We start from the raw sequence: 21,512 nt of genomic DNA, 5'->3' as shown, positions 1-21,512 counted from the left end.
CGCAGCCACCACATCAATTCCAGCATTCCCCCATCCTTGCCGCAGCCACCATATCCCTTCCAGCCACCTTCCACACCTCCATACACCTCCCTACTACCTTGCCGCACCACCACACTTCCCTAAACCCATCTATAACCCAGAAAATCATCCAAAAACACCATTTAACCTCACTGCCGCAGCAAGGAAAGGAGAAAGAGGAGCTTGGACGCGCAGAAATTCAAGTGGATTCGTTGTGCGTTCTAGGTGTAATCAATCTTTTGTTCGTTATGTTTAAACTCAATTTTATTTCTCTTTCTGTGAACATGAGAGGCTAAATCCCTAATTAGCTAGGGGGTGATTCGAAACTATGTTTATGCTTGTAATATGATTTGATTACCTTTGGTTGGAATTTCATGTATTGTGGATTCAATTTGTTTAACTGCTTGATTGATAACTTATTTGTGTATGTTTATTGAGAGTGCACGCTTAATTTTCATGCATGAATATGACGCTAGAATATAAGTGAATTTCACCTAATAGTTATGAACTTATATTCACAAGTAGTGGAGGTTGCTTATAAACAATCGCGTTAAATGAATTCTTGGCACTAGTTTCATGCTCATCATAGTAACGAATGCCTCGTCAACACTTATGATTTCCAAAGAACGTAATGATTCTAACTTGTATCATTATCATGCTGTTCATATAGAGAACTTGTTAGGAATAATTTGTTTGCGATGCATATTCATCCAATTCAATGATTCTAGGGAAATCTGAAGGTTAATTTAAGCGGACCTAATTAACCCGGAGTGTTGAGTTTCATAATTCATCGAAAGACCAACTAAAAATCATCTTGTATGCAAGTGTGACATGTGTGGAGAAGAACCTTCTAGCTAGCATTCCATCCATATTTTCATCCAATTCATATTTACATTCTGCCTTTAAATTACAATCTGTGCATTTAGTTTAATTTCGTCAAAACCTCAATCCCCCTTTACTTTAGTGTCCAATTTAGTTAGAAAGTGTCTTAGTTTGTGTTTCTAAGTGTTTTGAATCAATTTATTACCCAAATTTGTCCAAAGTAGTCAAAGTGCTCAAAACTGCCCAGAAAGTGTTTTTAAGGCAGTTTTGAGTGTTTTGGGGCTGTTTCGAGTCTTTTGGTTTGTTTTAGTGTTTTATTGTTTAGTTTTGCATTCTTTGAGTCTAGTTTAGTGTTTTAACCTTTGTTTTACGTTTTTGAGTCAGTTTCCAAGTGATTTTGCAATCCCTCCTAATCCCCGGTTAAGAACGATCCCTACTTATACATATACTACAATTGTCACAAGAGGGTTTTAATTTGCGTGCTTAATTAGTTCGCATCAAATTTTTGGCGCCGTTGCCGGGGATTAGCAACTTTGCTAATCCCTTGGATTGTTACTTTCTGTTTAATTTAGTTTTTGTTAAAGATTCTGACCTTGTTTTGTTTTCCTTGTTTTAGGTACTAGTGTATGACTCGGAGTTCTCAACCGATTCGTGAGCATATCTTAGACTTTGACAGCGATTTTGAGAGGACTTTGAGACGGAAGAGGACACAACACGAACCAAATCCACAAAGCCCAGAATCTGACCTCGAAGAACAAGTCCTAGAAGAGGAGGAGGAACCCACGGTAAGGGTATTTGAAGAACCACAAGTCATGGCCGTGGACACCCGGACACTCAAGGAGCTTTCGGCCTCGGGATTGGATAATGCAGCACCCTTGTGTATCCAATATCCCCCACCTGCCGAAGGGAAGACCGATGAGTTCGAGTTGAAGTCAAGCTTGCTTCACCATATTCCGAAGTACCATGGGATGTCCATGGAGGATTCGAACAAGCACCTAAAGGAATTTGAGGTGGTGTGCTCAAGCATGACTCCCATCAATGTCGATGGAAGTATTCTGAAGATGAAGGCTTTTCCATTCTCTTTAATGGACAAAGCCAAGGATTGGTTGTACGACTTAGCTCCCGGAACCGTTACATCATGGGAGAGCATGAAGAGGGCATATCTGGAGAAGTTTTTCCCAACTTCTCGAATCATCCTTTTACGAGAAAGGATAAGTGGAATCCAACAAGAAGAAGGTGAATCCTTTCCTACGTATTATGAACGTTTTAAATCTCTTGTTGCTTCGTGTCCACAACATCAGATGAAGGAGAAGTTGCTTCTTCAGTACTTCTACGAGGGGCTCCTACTAATCGAACGTCAAATGCTCGATGCCTCAGCGGGTGGAGCATTGGTGGACAAGACACCCAGGGATGCCAAGGTCTTGATTGCTAACCGAGCGTTGAACGCTCAACAATACGAAGGAGTAGGCCAAAGAGGACCCCCACGGCAGCAAGTACATGAGGTAAGTTCCACACCTGACATTCATTCACAATTAGCTAATCTTGCTTCCATTGTGTCTCAGATGGCCGAAGGAATGAGGATGCAAGGACCAATTGTGTGCGGAGTGTGTTCTATCCAAGGACATGCTTCTGAGAAGTGCCCACAACTCATTGAAAATGGTGGATGGGAGAGCGCAAATGCAATTGGGTTTCAAGGCCAAAACAACTCGAGGAACGATCCATATTCCAACACCTACAATCCCGGTTGGAGAGACCACCCGAACTTCAAATGGAGGGAGTCCCAACAACCACCACAACAAGGAGGCTTTAGACAACAACCCCCGGGTTTCTTCACTAAGCCATTCGCACCCACACATGCTCCACAACAATCTGCCCAAACAAGTTCAGGTAACACCCTAGACAATGATACACTTCTTAAGTTACTAACTAATTTGTCTCAGGGGCAAGAGAATCAAGCCAAGGCGATGCAAAATCAAGAAAAAAGGGTGGATCAATTGGAGAAACAAATTGGGCAGATTGCAGATTTTGTAGGAAAGTTTCGTGAGCAAGGCCAACTCCCAAGCTCAACCATTCCAAACCCAAAGGGAGGGTTCGAAACGGCCAACGCAATCACCTTGAGAAGTGGAAAAGAAGTTGGCATTACATCCAAACCATCACCATCAAGCCCCGAAGAGGATGAAAAACGGAGAATTGAAGAGGAGGAAGCAAGACAACCCACGGCAAAGGTGGACATACCTTTGCCGCAAGCTTCTAAATATCCCAACTTGTCCAAGTTGTCCAAAAAGGGTAAGAATGTGTCAAATTCGGTTCCTACTAATGTTTTTCCTTTGAATGTGCCTTTTCCTAGTAGGTTCATGCAAACAAAGAAAGAGGAAGCCGAGAAGGACATTCTTGAGACGTTTAGGAAGGTCCAAGTAAACATTCCTTTATTGTTTAGTTTTGCATTCTTTGAGTCTAGTTTAGTGTTTTAACCTTTGTTTTACGTTTTTGAGTCAATTTCCAAGTGATTTTGCAATCCCTCCTAATCCCCGGTTAAGAACGATCCCTACTTATACATATACTACAATTGTCACAAGAGGGTTTTAATTTGCGTGCTTAATTAGTTCGCATCACCCTGCCAAAAAATTTGGGCGAAGTGTAAAAAGATTTATGTCGTAACAAGGGTGTTTTACACACCCCATCAACCCTCCCCTTTTTCTTTTTTTGTTTGGTTCTCTGGGTCTCTTTGCATGTGTTGTTGTCAGCATTTTGGATCTTGGGGTTTCGATTTGGTTTGGTGTTTCAAGATTAATCTTATGGTTCATGTGTGGTTTTGGATTTGGTACAAGCATTGGAGTGGGTATGCGCGGGCTGCTCTCTAGTGTTGGAGATTAAGGTTTTCTTTTATTGCTTTGTTTTTGTTGTTCGACTTATGCATGTTTTGGGTTGCTGCTCACCATTTGGTTTGGCCCTTTGTTCTTGTACTTATTTTATTAATTAATGAATGTCATCTTTTCGAGAAAAAAATAATAATATTGGCCACAATAAATTGATTAATTTTTAAGCGGTCCAATATATAATTAGATACTAGCATTTGACTGCACACTTTGTGTGTATGAACACATTTTTTTTTAGAAAATGAGAAGAGAGAGAGAATGTTTTGGGGGGGGGGGGAGTGGGAGTTTTTTTTTGTTTTTTGTTTTTTTTTTTTCAATATTGGACATTTTTTAACATCACCTATAGGTAACACTTCAATCAAAAAGAGTAAAATTTAGACATGTGAAATTACATTATTGCCCATCATTTTTTTTGCGTGATAGAAAACTAATTTATTTTTTCACCCTCTTTTGGTTGATAAAGAGGGTTTCATTAATTAGTAGAGATTTGCCCTTTTTTGTTGGAAAAGATATTTACCACTGGTAAAAAAAAGGAGCTCATTGTATTTCACTTTTCCCGCTCTGTCACCATCAAATATCATCCCGCATTTATGATTCCGTTACTTCCGAAATTAAACCCCCAAAAGATTTCGAGAATTTAAGACGGAGACTTGGACAAGGAGATGCAGTCTCCGGAGAGCCCGCTTTACCTAATTAATTAATGATAATTTTTTTTTTAAATCAAAAAAATATTAATTAATGTTTCCAATAGAATGCTCTTTTTGTGACCTCCGACTCCCCTTCCCATCCCTTCATATTTAAACGGTCACGGTTAAGCTACCTTAACATTTTATATTCATATTGCTCTTTGTCTTATTATCTCTACAAAAAAAATCAATATAAAATGTTGACGTAGCTTAACCGTGACCGCTCAAATAGGAGGGGATGTGAAGGGGAGTCGGAGGTCACAAAAAGAGCATAATATTGGAAACATTAATTAATATTTTTTTTATTTGAAAAAAATTATCATTAATTAATTAGGTAAAGCGAACCGCTCTCTGATACTGTATCACACTGTCCAAGTGTGACAGCCCATTCCAGATTTTTTTTCGAACCGTAGGGGTGAAATGATGGTTTTGCCCTTAACAGATAATTGTTGTTTGTGTGGTTGTTTTGGGTTTTTTGTTGGTTGCATCCCAGCCACACATCCATCATCATCATCACCCCTCTCCCCTATTACCTCTACCCTGTCCCGAGCTCTCTCTCCCTCCCTCTCCTATTCTTTTTGTACGGACGACACCCAAAACCATTGAAACCTTCACAAATCGAGGAAACAAATTACATATTCGTGCTCGTGAGGTCCTTAGGAGTTCAACCATACCCATTTCAGGTAAGGATACCTTCGTTTTCACGTCGAACTCGGGATTCTCCGATTTGGTCACTATTCATGCACACGTTAATTCTTGTATTTTTGGGAATTTCAAGCTTATAGGAAGCTTGGTGAGGTCCTTAGGAGGGTCGGGGTGGTTCGTTTGAAGGTTTTGGACATCGGGATCGTGAGTGACAAGTTTGACCGGAGTTGGTGGTGTTTTCCCGACGAGTTTCCGTGGGTTTTAGTGCTTGAAAGTGGTATGGATTTGTTCCTCTTGTTGTAAGATTCATTTTGGTACCAATTTTGTGAAATTTGGTTGAAAAACGAAGAAGATACAAAGTTTTAAAAATTTCTCAGTTTTCCGGCGCAGACGACGGTGCCGGAGTTTGGCCGGAGAAGATGATGGAATATTCCGTCAGTTTGGACGGAATATTGCTAACGGCATTAACAGCATCAGTTAGATTTAACGGAATATTCCTGATGGTGTTAACTGACGCCGTTAGTGTGCCAGGCACGTGCCTACGCATGGGCGGTGCGTGCGGCGTCGGAAAATTTTTCTAAAAATATGGGGATGTTCTTGAGGTTGAGTAGATCACGTTGGTGTATTCATACACCGCATTTGAGCATTGTATGAGAAGTTATTTCGTAAGGTTGGTTATGTGCTTTAAAATTAACGTTTTTATAGTTGTTTTGCATATAGGTGAGACCTATCCCGAGGACGAGCGCGGTCACTTGAGGCAAGGGGGTTACGACCCTTCTACATACCAGTGAATGGGCTTTTGGTTTTCCGTATATACCTATATACTTATGTTTTTCTCAGAAAGTGAATGGAAACGTTTATACATTTATATGCCATGCATTATGTTTGCCGTTTGTTTATGTATTATTAGTAGCATATATATATTTGTATGTTGGTCCTGCGGGCGCATAGGTAAGTGACAGGTGAGTATGGTTTATGCTTATGTTCAGTAGTGATTTGAGATGCATAGAGAGCTCATAACCTGCACCCCCGGTGTTAGTGCTCCCGTCCAGAGTTGGGCACCGTCCTTCACGTGATGTTCACCTCCCGCACCACACGCTCATCTTGGATCCAAGTTAAGTGCACAGTCCTGTCGTACATACCACTTTAGGTGGTTCCGACTCGTAGGTGACTCGCGATTATTCGCCCAGCCTTCACGTCATCGTAGCACTTGAGCGTACTTATTATACACCCAGTCCTGTCGTACAGACCACTTTAGGTGGTTCCGACTCGTGTGCAGTTATAGTTAGTGAAATGGAGATTTGAGCTCTAGATTTAGCCGTGCATGTCACGTTAGGTGACTCCGGCTGACAGATTACATGACATTAATTTGACATTACCTGAGTACTTGCATTCTATATCGAGGCATTTGGCATGGCATATTTCCGAGCAGGATTTATATATATGTATATGTTATTTTCTGGGAAGTATACAAGTTTTACGGCGAGGGGTTAGAACTTTGTTTTTGAAATGGTTTTTGAAAAGCTTTGTTTTTGCCCACTCACGCTTTCTGTTTTGCGCCCCTCCAGGTTCTTGTTGGCTAGCACTTGTGGTGACTCCCCCGAGGATTTTCCCGGCATATCTGACAGATTCTCACCAATGTAGGACCACCTTTGGGTGTCTTTATATAGTGTTGTTTCTCCTGGACTGCATTAGGTCTTCGTGCTTTGAACTTTGTTTTCACACTTACGCTTGCACATGTATGTTCTTACTTTGTGTATAGCTGGTTTTTATTTATTCTTACTTTATTTTTATTTATTTATTAGCTTCCGCACTGTGCACATGGTTACGTCACTTCCACATGACAGCCAGCATGCCCTGATCTCGGTCGGGGTGTGTCAGTTTGGTATCAGAGCCAGGTTTGGCAGTCCTGTACTTTTGTGAGTATTCTAATGGTTTTGGTGTCTTCTGTCAGAATTATGGCGCCTCGTCGGGAACCACGTCACTCTACTGAGCCTAGTTTCCCCGATGTAGCTCAACTGGGGGAAGCTATCGTTACAGCTATTCAGTCAGCGCTCCGCCCTCCCCAAAGGACTCATTTGGAGACTATGTATAATCTGAAGTTGGATAAATTCGAGGGCCACGAGGGCTTTGAGGGTGCGGAGCAATGGCTAGAACATATTGAGAAGACCTTTCGTGTTCTGCATAATCAGGGGAATCTCCCTGTTGATAAGTGGGTTGAGACGACATCGTGGTTTTTGGGTAAGGATTCTGCATCCTGGTGGGAGCAGGAGGTTCGTCGTTTGTCTCCAGCAGAGAGGATGGATTGGGATGTATTCAGAGAGTTGTTCAGGAGAAGGTTTGTGCCTCCTGAGTATATTGACCGCAAAAAGCAGGAATTCACTGAGTTGAGACAGGGGAAGTTGACATCAAACGAGTACTACCGAAGGTTTACTGATCTGTCTCGCTATCATCCGGATGTTGCTGGAAATCCGGCGGAGATGCTTCGTCGTTTCCGTTTAGGCACTAATAAGAAGTGGCGTTCGATGGCGACCACTACCCCTTGTGACACCTACTAGGAGTTTTATGAGATTCTGTTGAGAATTGAGGATTCAGAGAATATGCCCTACGAGAGTGAGGAGGAAGAGAAAGACGGTAACTAGAGGAAAGATGATAAGGGCAAGGGTCAGGTGTCGCTCGGACCTCGTAGGACCCAGAACTTCAAGAGGGGTGGCACTAGTTCTAGCTCTTCTAGCGGTGGTTTTAGCGCCACTGGTCAGGGTCGTGATGGTAGGTTTGCTGGTGGTGTTAGAGGCCAGAGGCAGGGTGATGCTAGTAGAGGTACGGCCCTAGTTTGCTGCAGGTGTAATAATTGACATTTTGGTGAGTGTAGGCGAGGCAGCGGTGGTTGCTTTACTTGTGGGCAGATGGGACATCGGGCTGCAAATTGTCCCCAGAGTCAGCAGAGGCCCCAACAGACTTTCTTGCCACCACCTTGTTGGAAGTATGCCCACAAAGCCACTCATTTGATGTAATAGCTTTTTGGAATACTTATTGTGTTAAACTTTTATATGTTTAATAGAGGGCAAAGCTTATTGTTAATCACTATTTATAGTATCTTGTGTTTAAGCAATAAGGGAATCCAAGGAATGTATTTGATCTAAGAGACAAGTGATTTAAGTTAGTTAAATTAACGAGACCTTTCTCTTATGTTCATTCCTAAAACGTTCCTAGCCATAGGATTGCCAATTGGGCATTGACAATCCGCTAAGGTTAGTATGTGTTATGTCGACTCAAGCGTGAGTATGAACTAGTCTCAAGTCATTTGGTGTTGGACACTAAGGCAAACACATAGGTGCTCGAAAGAGTAATCGAGTACACTGAACAACGATCAAACGAGAGTTCGAACATACATGTCATGTGAGAACTCGATAGTTGCAATATGCAAAGTAGTCCTTTGACCTGAGGCATCATTGATGTCTAATGGTTAGGTCCTTGATCTTTGATTATGTCAACGACATTCCATTGGAGTGTCCACGGCATTGTTGGGGTCAAGCTATCTAGTCATGTAGGCATATGAATGCACAACAAGGGATCTCTAACCTTCCATGGTGGAAGGAGAATACTCTAAGATATGATTCGAGAGTCTTTGGCCAAAGCATATGAATATGACTAAGGAAGCTTGTTCCAAATCTTATTCAATTGAATCATATAGAGAAGTATCACATTGGATAGTAGACATGAAACAAACTATCACTTAAACAATGTGATTAAGAGTATTGTATTAGAGAAGGACCGTATTGCATTGTAGTTGTAACTGGATAGGTTCTCCAACCACTTCTACTTAGCTTGGGTAACCATGACATGCTGCTAGGCGTCACCCATGGTTTGTGGAAGCCCTAAAGATTAGCAAACACTAATTTTAAGGGAGAATTGAAATGTGGTTTCAATTCACAATCGATCGTTAAGAGTAACATCGCCCACTACCTCGCTAATTGGAACCTAATGGATCGTACACCGAGTAAGGATATAAGTGAAGAAATTATATGAAATGGATAAGCAATTAAATGGTTTAATTGAAGAATGGTCAAGATTAATTAAATAGTTAATTAATTATACGAAACGTTCGTATTGGGCGTTTAAGTTAGTTTTGGGCTTCGGGGCACAAAAACGTTTTGGTCCACAAGGCCCATTATGTTTAAGTTGTATGACAACTAAAACAAAATGGGCAATTAAGCCCAATAACAACATATGGCCATAAGGGTGAGGGGAAGCAAACTTGTATTAATTACAAGTTTGCCACTCACATGAAATGAAGTGTAAAATCAACATTATAGCTTGGTTTTCACATTAAGGGTTTTCTAATTGAATTAGGGGAGGAACATCTAGCAATCTTCTTCTTCCCTAAGTCATCCATTTCATCTTCACACAACATCTTTGGTGTGGAGACTTAGAGACACCAAACTTTTGGTGTTTTGGAAAACAAATCCTCAAATCCTCAAAGAAGAAAAAGGAGCACTAAAAGGGAGGAAATCACAAGGAAGATCCAAGGAGCAAGGAGGTGACTTGAAGGCCCTCCACTTGGGTGAATCCCTTGTGCAATCAAGGATGAGCTTCAAGGGTAAAGAATCTCTAAATTCTTATTCTCTTTAATATTGTTAAAGAGTCTTATGGTTCACCATATACTAGGCTTTGAAAGTCATGGGTTTTATGAATTGTTTTTGAATGCATGCCTACTTTAAAGTGTTATTAGTATGCCTATGTATTCAAATGTTCATGCATGTTCTTAGCTAGGACAAAATTTTTCCTTCAAGTGGTATCAAGAGCCTAGGCCTAGTTTATGGTGGATCCTTTTGGGTTTTGTGATTTTTCATATTTTGTGATTTAAGTGTTGTAAATGTTACAAGCTTTGTTCTTGCTTTGAATATAAATTTTACTTGAAAATTTAGCATCTCAAATGTTGTAGATGTATTTCATTAAAGCATGAATAATGGAACTAAAAGTTGGTGCCAAGTGTTTTGGGATTTTCGGCCAAATCCAAAGGGTGATTTTTTGGGTTCATGTTAGGCTTGTTAAAATGGTTTTAAAGTGCTTTTTGGAACCCCTAAGTACCCTAGGATATTAACCCTCTTTTGAGTTGTGAAAATTTGAGTTTTTGGTGAAAGAAAACATCCATGGAGCTATTATGAGTTTTCATGTATGTTCTTCATATTTCTTGAAGTTCTTATCAAGAACAAAAAGTTTTGAAGTTTTGATTCAAAAGTTTTATGTTTTACATAAAGTTTTGATTATTAGTTGATGGGTGATGATTATTGGTGAGAAATGATTAAATGGCTTTAATTATGTCAAAGATATATTTTTGAATATTAGTTGATGGATGATGATTGTTGGTAAGAAATGATTAAATGGTTTTAATTATATCAAAGATATATTTTCTTTTCAAACCATCCCCACCATCTTTAATCTCACCCACCAAAATCCACTTACAAAATTCTTTTTATCAAAAATCTCTATAACAACTATCCTTGGCCGGCCACCCCTCTAGTGGGGTGCTTTTGTGCAATTAAATAAAGTTTTGATACTTTTGTGTATTTGTATTTTGGCCCAAAAAGTTTGTGTTTTTGCAAAATGGCCCAAATAAAATGAGAACAAAAATTGTTTTGTCTCTTTAATGAGAATTGGATTTTCATTATATTTAGTTCCATTTAAATCAATTCTATGGATCCAAAAACCAATTGTTTAAAGTTGCTTTCTTAGTTAATTTAGTTAATTAAGAAAAGGGTGATTATGAACCAAAGGCCTCGATAATTGAGCTATGTGATTGGCCGATTTACATTATGAATGATTGGGTTTTAAGTAATGTAGATTTGAATGTAATTTGATTAATTCAAGTTGTTGTAAAGGGCATAAGCCCATTATTTGTTTTGTAAAAGGGCATAAGCCCTTCTTATTATTTCATGTATTCCTTTTTGTTTATATGTATGCAAATTGGAATAGTTGGGTCCAACGCCCAATAGGAAATAACGGTTTAATTGGATTAAACGCGTAACTAAAATCAACAACTATCTACCTTAAACCCAAGGTCCAACACAAGGCTCGTGTTGGATCAAATCAAACGGTTCATAATCATCCTAAAACCTAATATGACTATATAGTCCATATGAGGATGCAATGCGTTCGTTAGTAGTTCCATATAGTCTCGCTTGTTTCAACGAAACAGTGGGAGTATTATATGCTACTAAATCATATTAACTTGGACCAATAGTTATGATAGGGCCATGTTCTTTTAATATGATTAAAATGTTTTTTGATGTAGCCCAAAACTACTCCCTCAACAAACGAATATTAAGTTGATAAACGAGAGATGTTTTGAACATTTCTTCGTAGGCCTTCCACCGTGGTGGGCTCCAATCGTTTGTGACTCATGCACCGGCTTCACCCTATAATGGGGAAGTACAAAGTATGGGCTTACATCCAGGAGGAGTCCATAAACATATGATGAGGTGAGTGTAGACAACGAGTATGACCAACATGATATAATTCTGAGGTTGTGCTTGAACCTCTACATAAACTAAGCATGGTGGGAATAACTTAACTAAGTGCAATGGTGCCAACATGATATAATTCTGAGGCATTCATTCTCTAGAGGCCAAACTAGATGGGTAATTACAAGAGTTGTAAATGACTAAAGTGTTATTCTCTCATCATTATTTTTGCTAACCAACATGATATAATTCTGAGGTGGGCTTGGTAATGGTGAGTCTCCCATACCCCGCTAAGAGTTCAACATAACTCTCGGATTCTATTGAGGGATATGGAATTTGCCAAAAATAGTGGGTGGTACTATTTGATTCAAGACCCAATCAAGTAGTTAATCAACAATCTAATACGATTTCTGTTATGTTATGTAGTTAGCGACATGCCTAAAATACTACCCACCATTATACTTGACAAAATGGCCCAAGACTTTTTCCTTGCATATCTCTCGGATGATTTCACTAAGTTTATTGTAAACTATAAAGTGAATAGATTCGATCATACTTTTAACGAGATGATTGACATGTGCTGTAAATTTGAAAAATGTTTCAAAAAGGACAGTGGGAGTGAGAATGCAAAAACAAGGAAAAGGTTACATAAGAAGAAGGCAAAGAAATCCAAAGGAACATGCTTTCATTGTGGAAAGGATGAACGTTGGAAGAAGAAATACAGGGTGCGCATTGCGAGCCTTATGACACGAACTTTTGAAGAGACTATTTCGGTCATAGAAAGTGCTTTTACAGTGAGCTCCAATTCCTGGATATTTGATTCAGGCGCTAGTCAACATATCTGTAATACGATGCAGGGACTAGTAGGGAGTAAGACACTACGCAATGGGGAGATGGTTGTGCGAGTTGGGAACGGCGCTAAAATCTCTGCAAAAGCAATAGGCACCTATATGCTTAACCTACCCTCTGGGGAAGTCCTGGAACTTAAAAATTGTTTATATTTTCCTTCATGTATAAAGAATTTGATTTCTATCTCTAAGCTTTTACGAGATGGGCACTCAGTATTGTTTGACAAAATGAGTTGCACTTTATACTTGAACGGTCGTATTATCTCTCATGGTAATATGATAGAGGGACTTTTTCACCAAGAGACGAATAGTGGGATGCACTGTATTGAAAGCGGGAATACCTCAAAACCCAAAAGGGCTAGAGAAGAAGTTAACCAAGTTAGACTTTGGCATCTTAAACTTGGACATGTAAATCAGGATAAGATTCGCAAGATGTCGAAAGATGGATATCTTAGCCCATTAGGTAATGACCTCATGGGAACTTGTGAACCTTGTCTACTGGGGAAGATGACCAAATCTCCATTCACTGGGAAAGGAGAGCGTGCCACTGAAATTCTAGGGTTAATCCACACTGACGTATGTGGACCTATGTCTACTACGTCGAGAGGAGGCTTCTCCTACTATATCACATTCACCGACGATCACTCTCGGTTTGGCTATTTGTATCTTATGAAGTACAAGTCAGAATCCTTTGAAAGGTTCAAAGAATTCAAGAATGAAGTTGAGAAGCAAACTGGGAAACAGATAAAGACCCTAAGATCGGATCGAGGGGGTGAATATCTGAGTAATGAGTTCCTAGATTATCTCAAAGAGTGTGGAATTGTATCACAGTGGACTCCACCAGGAACTCCTCAACATAACGGAGTTTCTGAGAGGAGAAACCGAACCTTGATGAACATGGTTCGTTCTATGATGAGTTCCGTTGATCTACCAATATCATTCTGGGGATATGCACTACACACAGCAGCTTATTTGCTGAATGCAGTGCCTTCTAAATCTGTTCCACAAACACCATATGAGATATGGTATGGAAAGAAGCCAAGTCTTAAACATCTTAAGATTTGGGGTTGTCCAGCATACGTTAAGAAACAAGATGCTGGAAAGCTTGAAGCGAGATCCGTTAAATGCTATTTTGTGGGGTATCCTAAACAAACCTATGGATACGAATTCTATCACCCTGACGACCAGAAAGTCTTTGTCGCCAGAACTGCTATATTCATGGAGGATGAATTAGTTCTTAAAGGAACTAGCAAGATAGAATTGAAGGAAATTAATGAGATTAATGATGAACCACAAACATGCACTCGACAAGTTGACAACCCTGTTCCTGAACCCCTAGCTCCACGTAGATCTGAACGGGTTAATAAGCCACCTAGGAGGTATGGCTTAGACGAAGACTTTGGGGAATTGTACCTTCTAGGTGACAATGACACAAAGGAAGACCCTAGAGACTACATTGAGGCAATGTCCGACATTGACTCAAAGAGATGGCAAGAGGCCATGAAATCCGAGATGGATTCCATGTATCAAAATCAAGTCTGGACTCTTGTAGACCCTCCAGAAGGTATAGTACCTGTTGGAAACAAATGGATCTTCAAGAGGAAAATAGGCGTTGATGGGAACGTGGAGACTTATAAGGCTAGACTAGTAGCCAAGGGTTACAGGCAAAGAGAAGGGATTGACTATGAAGAAACCTTTTCTCCTGTAGCCATGATTAAGTCCATTCGGATTTTGCTTGCTATAGCTGCGTACCATGATTATGAAATCTGGCAAATGGACGTGAAAACAGCCTTTCTGAACGGCTACCTAGAGGAAGAGCTTTATATGGCTCAACCCGAAGGTTTCGTGTCCAAGTCTGAGAAGACTAAGGTATGCAAACTTCAGAGGTCCATTTATGGACTTAAGCAAGCCTCCAGGAGCTGGAACATTCGTTTTGATACTGAAATCAAATCGTTTGGTTTTACTCAAAACGAAGACGACAATTGTGTTTATCAAAAGGTCGTTGGGGAAGCAGTTGTATTCCTAGTGTTATATGTAGATGACATATTACTATTCGGGAATGACACTGCAGTACTTTCTTCTGTAAAAGTGTGGTTGTCCAAAACCTTCCACATGAAAGATTTAGGAGATGCATCTTATGTACTTGGGATAAAGCTCTATCGTGATAGATCCAGAAAATTAATTGGATTATCCCAATCTATGTACATTGATAAGGTGCTAAGTAGGTTCCAGATGGAACAATCTAAGAAAGGTATTCTTCCTGTAGGACATGGAATTCATCTTTCTAAGTCCATGGGACCTAAGACTCCTGAAGAGATACGGCATATGAATATGATTCCTTATGCTTCCGCCATAGGAAGTCTTATGTATGCCATGATATGCACAAGGCCTGATATCGCATATGCTGTGAGCATTACTAGTCGATATCAATCTAACCCAGGATCAGAACACTGGGCAGCTGTCAAGACGGTCCTTAAGTACTTAAGAAGAACTAAGGACATGTTCCTCGTTTATGGAGGAGCGACAGAGTTGCGAGTGGAAGGCTATACAGACGCAGATTTCCAATCTGACGTCGATGATAGAAGTTCCAACTCCGGATATGTATTCACTCTGAATGGTGGGGCTGTCAGCTGGAAAAGCAAGAAACAAAGTGTAATTGCCGATTCCACGACAGAGGCTGAATATGTCGCTGCAGCTGAAGCCGGCAAAGAAGCATTCTGGATGAAAAAGTTCATTACTGAACTTGGAGTGGTTCCAACCATTACATCACCAGTAACTTTGTACTGTGATAATAGTGGGGCGATAGCTCAAGCCAAGGAACCCAGGGCACATCAAAAGAACAAGCACTTTGACAGGCGCTTTAATATCATTAGAAGATATGCTGCCGAGGGGAAAATCAACATCCTCAAAGTTGCTTCAGCCGATAACGTAGCAGATCCACTGACAAAGCCAATGTCTCAAATCCAGCTTGACCGTCATATGGAAAAGATGGGTATTAGATACATGGGAAGATGGCTTTGAGTGCAAGTGGGAGATTGTTGGAAGTATGCCCACAAAGCCACTCATTTGATGTAATAGCTTTTTGGAATACTTATTGTGTTAAACTTTTATATGTTTAATAGAGGGCAAAGCTTATTGTTAATCACTATTTATAGTATCTTGTGTTTAAGCAATAAGGGAATCCAAGGAATGTATTTGATCTAAGAGACAAGTGATTTAAGTTAGTTAAATTAACGAGACCTTTCTCTTATGTTCATTCCTAAAACGTTCCTAGCCATAGGATTGCCAATTGGGCATTGACAATCCGCTAAGGTTAGTATGTGTTATGTCGACTCAAGCGTGAGTATGAACTAGTCTCAAGTCATTTGGTGTTGGACACTAAGGCAAACACATAGGTGCTCGAAAGAGTAATCGAGTACACTGAACAACGATCAAACGAGAGTTCGAACATACATGTCATGTGAGAACTCGATAGTTGCAATATGCAAAGTAGTCCTTTGACCTGAGGCATCATTGATGTCTAATGGTTAGGTCCTTGATCTTTGATTATGTCAACGACATTCCATTGGAGTGTCCACGGCATTGTTGGGGTCAAGCTATCTAGTCATGTAGGCATATGAATGCACAACAAGGGATCTCTAACCTTCCATGGTGGAAGGAGAATACTCTAAGATATGATTCGAGAGTCTTTGGCCAAAGCATATGAATATGACTAAGGAAGCTTGTTCCAAATCTTATTCAATTGAATCATATAGAGAAGTATCACATTGGATAGTAGACATGAAACAAACTATCACTTAAACAATGTGATTAAGAGTATTGTATTAGAGAAGGACCGTATTGCATTGTAGTTGTAACTGGATAGGTTCTCCAACCACTTCTACTTAGCTTGGGTAACCATGACATGCTGCTAGGCGTCACCCATGGTTTGTGGAAGCCCTAAAGATTAGCAAACACTAATTTTAAGGGAGAATTGAAATGTGGTTTCAATTCACAATCGATCGTTAAGAGTAACATCGCCCACTACCTCGCTAATTGGAACCTAATGGATCGTACACCGAGTAAGGATATAAGTGAAGAAATTATATGAAATGGATAAGCAATTAAATGGTTTAATTGAAGAATGGTCAAGATTAATTAAATAGTTAATTAATTATACGAAACGTTCGTATTGGGCGTTTAAGTTAGTTTTGGGCTTCGGGGCACAAAAACGTTTTGGTCCACAAGGCCCATTATGTTTAAGTTGTATGACAACTAAAACAAAATGGGCAATTAAGCCCAATAACAACATATGGCCATAAGGGTGAGGGGAAGCAAACTTGTATTAATTACAAGTTTGCCACTCACATGAAATGAAGTGTAAAATCAACATTATAGCTTGGTTTTCACATTAAGGGTTTTCTAATTGAATTAGGGGAGGAACATCTAGCAATCTTCTTCTTCCCTAAGTCATCCATTTCATCTTCACACAACATCTTTGGTGTGGAGACTTAGAGACACCAAACTTTTGGTGTTTTGGAGAACAAATCCTCAAATCCTCAAAGAAGAAAAAGGAGCACTAAAAGGGAGGAAATCACAAGGAAGATCCAAGGAGCAAGGAGGTGACTTGAAGGCCCTCCACTTGGGTGAATCCCTTGTGCAATCAAGGATGAGCTTCAAGGGTAAAGAATCTCTAAATTCTTATTCTCTTTAATATTGTTAAAGAGTCTTATGGTTCACCATATACTAGGCTTTGAAAGTCATGGGTTTTATGAATTGTTTTTGAATGCATGCCTACTTTAAAGTGTTATTAGTATGCCTATGTATTCAAATGTTCATGCATGTTCTTAGCTAGGACAAAATTTTTCCTTCACACCTGCACCGATTCAGCAAATTCTTGGTCTTGATAGTTATGGGCAGACGGGTCGAGGTGGTGCCTATTACTATCAGGGTGATACTGTTCCTTATGCCCCGGGACAATATCAATATCCCTAGTATCCATATTCTCAGGGTGGTTATCCCTAATATTCTGTTGGCTATATGCCATATCTTCCAGTTCCAACAGGCGGGTCTCAGTGGTTTCAGGGAGGACAGTCTCAGCAAGGGAGATTGCTACGAGTAGTGCAGGGTCTTCGAGGCAATCTGGTACACAGAGTCGTGGTGGCTAGACGAACAGAGGTCGAGGTGGACGACAGCAGACCCAGGGGCGTATTCACAACATCTCTCTGCAGGACGCTCAAAACAATCCAGACTTGATCATGGGTAGGTTAAATATCCTTGGTTATTTTGCTAGAGTAATAATTGACTGTGGTGCTACACATTTTGTGATTTCTCATACATTTGCTCAAGTGACGCAACCTCACCCTACACCTCTAGGGTATGATTTAGAGTTTGCTATGCCTAGAGAGGAGAGATGTATTGTAGATCGTGTGTACCCAGGATGTCTAGTGATGGTGGAGGATGGTGTTATGCCAGCTGATCTTATCCCATTGGATATTGTTGACTTTGATGTGATTTTGGGCACGGATTGGTTGCATTTCAATCGTGCCAATATTGATTGCTACGGGAAAATAGTTACTTTCCATCGTCCTGGATTACCTGTGGTTACTTTTGTGGGCGAGCAGAGTGGGGTGAGACATGGCGTTATTTCTGCTGTGCGAGCGAAAATATTGTTATCTAAATGTTGCTAGGGGTACTTAGCTCATGTGGTGTTGGATGATGCTGTTCCTAGTAGTGTGGAGGATGTTGTAGACATCAAAATTTCGGTGAAATGAATGTTGACCAATAATTAAAATTTCAACGCTCACGTGTCACATAAATTTTACATGTAGCGTGTGACTCAACAAAAAATCGAAATAAATTGGAAAGGTCATCAAATAGGACACGTGTCAATACCTGGCAGAAATGATTTATTTCATCTGATTATTTAAATCCAAAAATCAAGTTTTGGAATTCTATAAATAGGAAGCCAAGGCATTCATTTCAGGAGGAGAAAGAAGGGAGAAAGAAAGGAGAAAGAAAGGAGAAAGAAATGAGAAAGAAAGGAAGAAAGAAAGAAAGAAGGGAATTTACATCACACCAAAACCTTGAAGCCTCGAAACTCTAAAGCTCTCAAGCAAATCCCGAAGGATCAAGAAAACACTCTTCATTCTTCGTAAAATCCTCCTTCAAGGCCAAGCCCCAACGGCCCTTGAAGAACTCCAACTGACTCAAGATCAAGCCCCGACGGCCCCTTGAAGAAAGTGTTCATCATCCGTTCATCCTAAGATCAAGCCCCAACGACCCTTTGGATCAACAACCTCAACAAACCCATACACCCATTCTTCAAGATCAAGCCTAACGCCCCTTGAAGATCTGTTCATCAACTGTTCATCCTTAGACCAAGCCCCGACGGCCCTTTGGATCAACAACTCATCCACAAACTTACACCCTACGAAGATAGAATCAGAGGATCAAATTACAAAGAGATTGTAACCCCAAAATCATTAATACAAAATATATTTTGTACACGGTATTCTTGTTTCTTGTTGCAGGAATTTTTCGTGTTTACAAATTTGGCACGCCCAGTGGGACCTCTCTACCTCTCATCTCTATCCTCAAATCATCGAAAAACGCAAATGGCATCAAGAAAGGATCAAGCTGTTTCTGCAATCAAAGCAAAGAACAAGAACATCATCGCCGCAAGTGGTGATATTTCGGGCATCATAACCCAAAGTAAGGCAAGAGCTCTTTTTGCTGCGGCTTCCGCCCCTGCATTAACTCTGTCAAAGGAACAAGAGCACTTGAGGTACGAGCCTGTGATCACCCTAGCCTCGCTAAGGGCATCAAAGGGGGAAAGCCCGAGGAAATACTCAAAGTCCCTACTCTCCGACGTTGATTCGAGCGGCAGTACAACCATGCAAGTCATGACCACTGGAGCAACTTCAATCGAGGAGCAGCTTCAATCGAGGAGCAGCTAGCTCAGATCAATGAAGCAATCGCAAAGCTTACACGGACTGTGGAAGAGAAGGACTTGCAGATTGCCGCACTTGTCAACCAACTAGATGCGCTGCCCGACGTGAAAGTCGACCCAAATATTGGCCTATTAAAGAAAGAAGACGACGAAGAAGAGGAGCCACCAGTGGAGAAAATTGAAGAGAAGCCGAAGCTAGACCAAGCAACGGCATTCATGGGATCTCTCTCTATCCAGCAGCTACAGGAGATGATCGCAAGCACTGTCAAGACACAGTACGAAGGAAGCTCGCATGACTCCGCACTGTACTCAAAGCCTTACTCCAAGAAGATTGATGCTTTGAAGATGCCAAGGGGTTATTAGCCCCCAAAATTCATGCAGTTCGATGGAAAAGGCAACCCGAAGCAACATGTCGCCCATTTCATTGAAACTTGCAACAATGCTGGGACAGAAGGAGACTACCTCGTCAAACAGTTCGTGCGTTCACTGAAAAGTAACGCTTTTGATTGGTACACTGACCTCGAACCTGAGTCTATCAACAGTTGGGACCAGCTAGAAAAGGAATTCCTCAACCGTTTCTACAGCACTCGTCGTACTGTAAGAATGCTAGAGCTGACCAGTACGAAACAGTGGAGAGATGAACCTGTCGTCGACTACATAAATAGATGGCGCTCCTTAAGTCTGGATTGCAAAGATCGGCTTTCTGAAACCTCTGCCATTGAGATGTGCGTTCAAGGCATGCACTGGGGGTTACATTACATCCTCCAAGGCATAAAACCAAGAACATTCGAAGAGCTAGCAACTCGTTCCCACGACATGGAGCTGAGTATCGCTAATCACGGGAAAAATGAGCCGATTGCTAACTTCAATAAGGATAAAGTATTCGCCCCAAATGTAGACAAGACCGGGAAGAAGCCCGCTAAGGAAGCTTTCACCGTCAACACTACCCCCGTCAAGACCTCCTCAGCGCCCATCAAGACCCCCTCAGCGCCCATCAAGATCTCCCCCAAGAAGAAAGCAAAGGAGATAAAGACAAGTGAGCCTTCTCGCACCCAAGACAGATACAAGAGCACCTTGAGAGAGTTGGAACAGAAAACGTACCCTTTTCCTGACTCTGACATGGCTGCCATGTTAGATGACTTGCTGGAAAAAAAGGTGATTGAGCTACCCGAATGCAAGCGTCCTGAAGAAATGAATCGGACAAACGATCCTAGGTACTGCAAGTACCATCGTATTGTGAGCCATCCTGTTGGCAAGTGCTTCGTCCTCAAAGAACTCATCATGAAGCTAGCACAACAAGGGCAAATTGAGCTCGACCTTGAGGACACGGCCGCAACGCATACCACTACAATTGCGTTTGGATCATTTAATCCTATGCCTCTCCAAACAACACCTAGCCATTCCCGTGAATGCTCAAGTTACACGACACCTCCTACACAACCATCACTGGAGAGAAGCGACCAAGATGCACATGCTGATGACGAAGAAGGATGGATGTTGGTAACCTACAAAAAGACAAGGAAACCAAGACCACGAGTCGTACAACCAAAGGTGGAACAAAGAAGAAATCACCACGGCCGCAACCATGCGAAGCCTAAAAGAAACATAAAGCATGATAAGACAACATATGCTGGGGAACCTACGGAGCAGGAGCCACGCATTCCCGTTTCCTTGCATGAATACTTCCCGAATGACTTTTTCCAACAGTACACTACTGTGGCCTGATGCGAGATTTATACGCACACAAATTAAACCCTCTTTTTATCAATTGTAGTATAGGTGCAAGTAGGGATCGTTCTGGACCGGGGATTAGGAGGGATTGTTAATCACTTGGATTTGACTTAAAAACGTAAAAACATAATATAAAACACTAAACTAGACTCAAAGAATGTAAAACTAAACTTTAAAACATTAAAACAAATCAAAAGACTCAAAATGCTTTTAAAAACACAAACTAAAATGCTATACTAAACTCGAAGAATTCAAAACTAAAAATAAGAAAGATTAAGACTAAGACTTAAACGAAATATGGGGGGATTGATTTTGGACGAATTTAAACTAAAATGGATAGATTGTAAAGAAAACAAATTGTAAATATGAAATTGACGGAAATGAATGGATGGTATGGCTAGCTAAGGGGTTCATCTCCATACATGTTACACTTGCATAATAAAATGATTTCCAATTGCACTTCAATAAACCATGAATTCTCAACACCCCGG

This window comes from Pyrus communis, chromosome 10 (assembly GCF_963583255.1).
Source record: "Pyrus communis chromosome 10, drPyrComm1.1, whole genome shotgun sequence".
In the NCBI taxonomy this organism is placed as follows: domain Eukaryota; kingdom Viridiplantae; phylum Streptophyta; class Magnoliopsida; order Rosales; family Rosaceae; genus Pyrus; species Pyrus communis.
The sequence above is the reverse complement of the archived record's forward strand: the minus strand, read 5'-3'. Positions refer to the sequence as shown.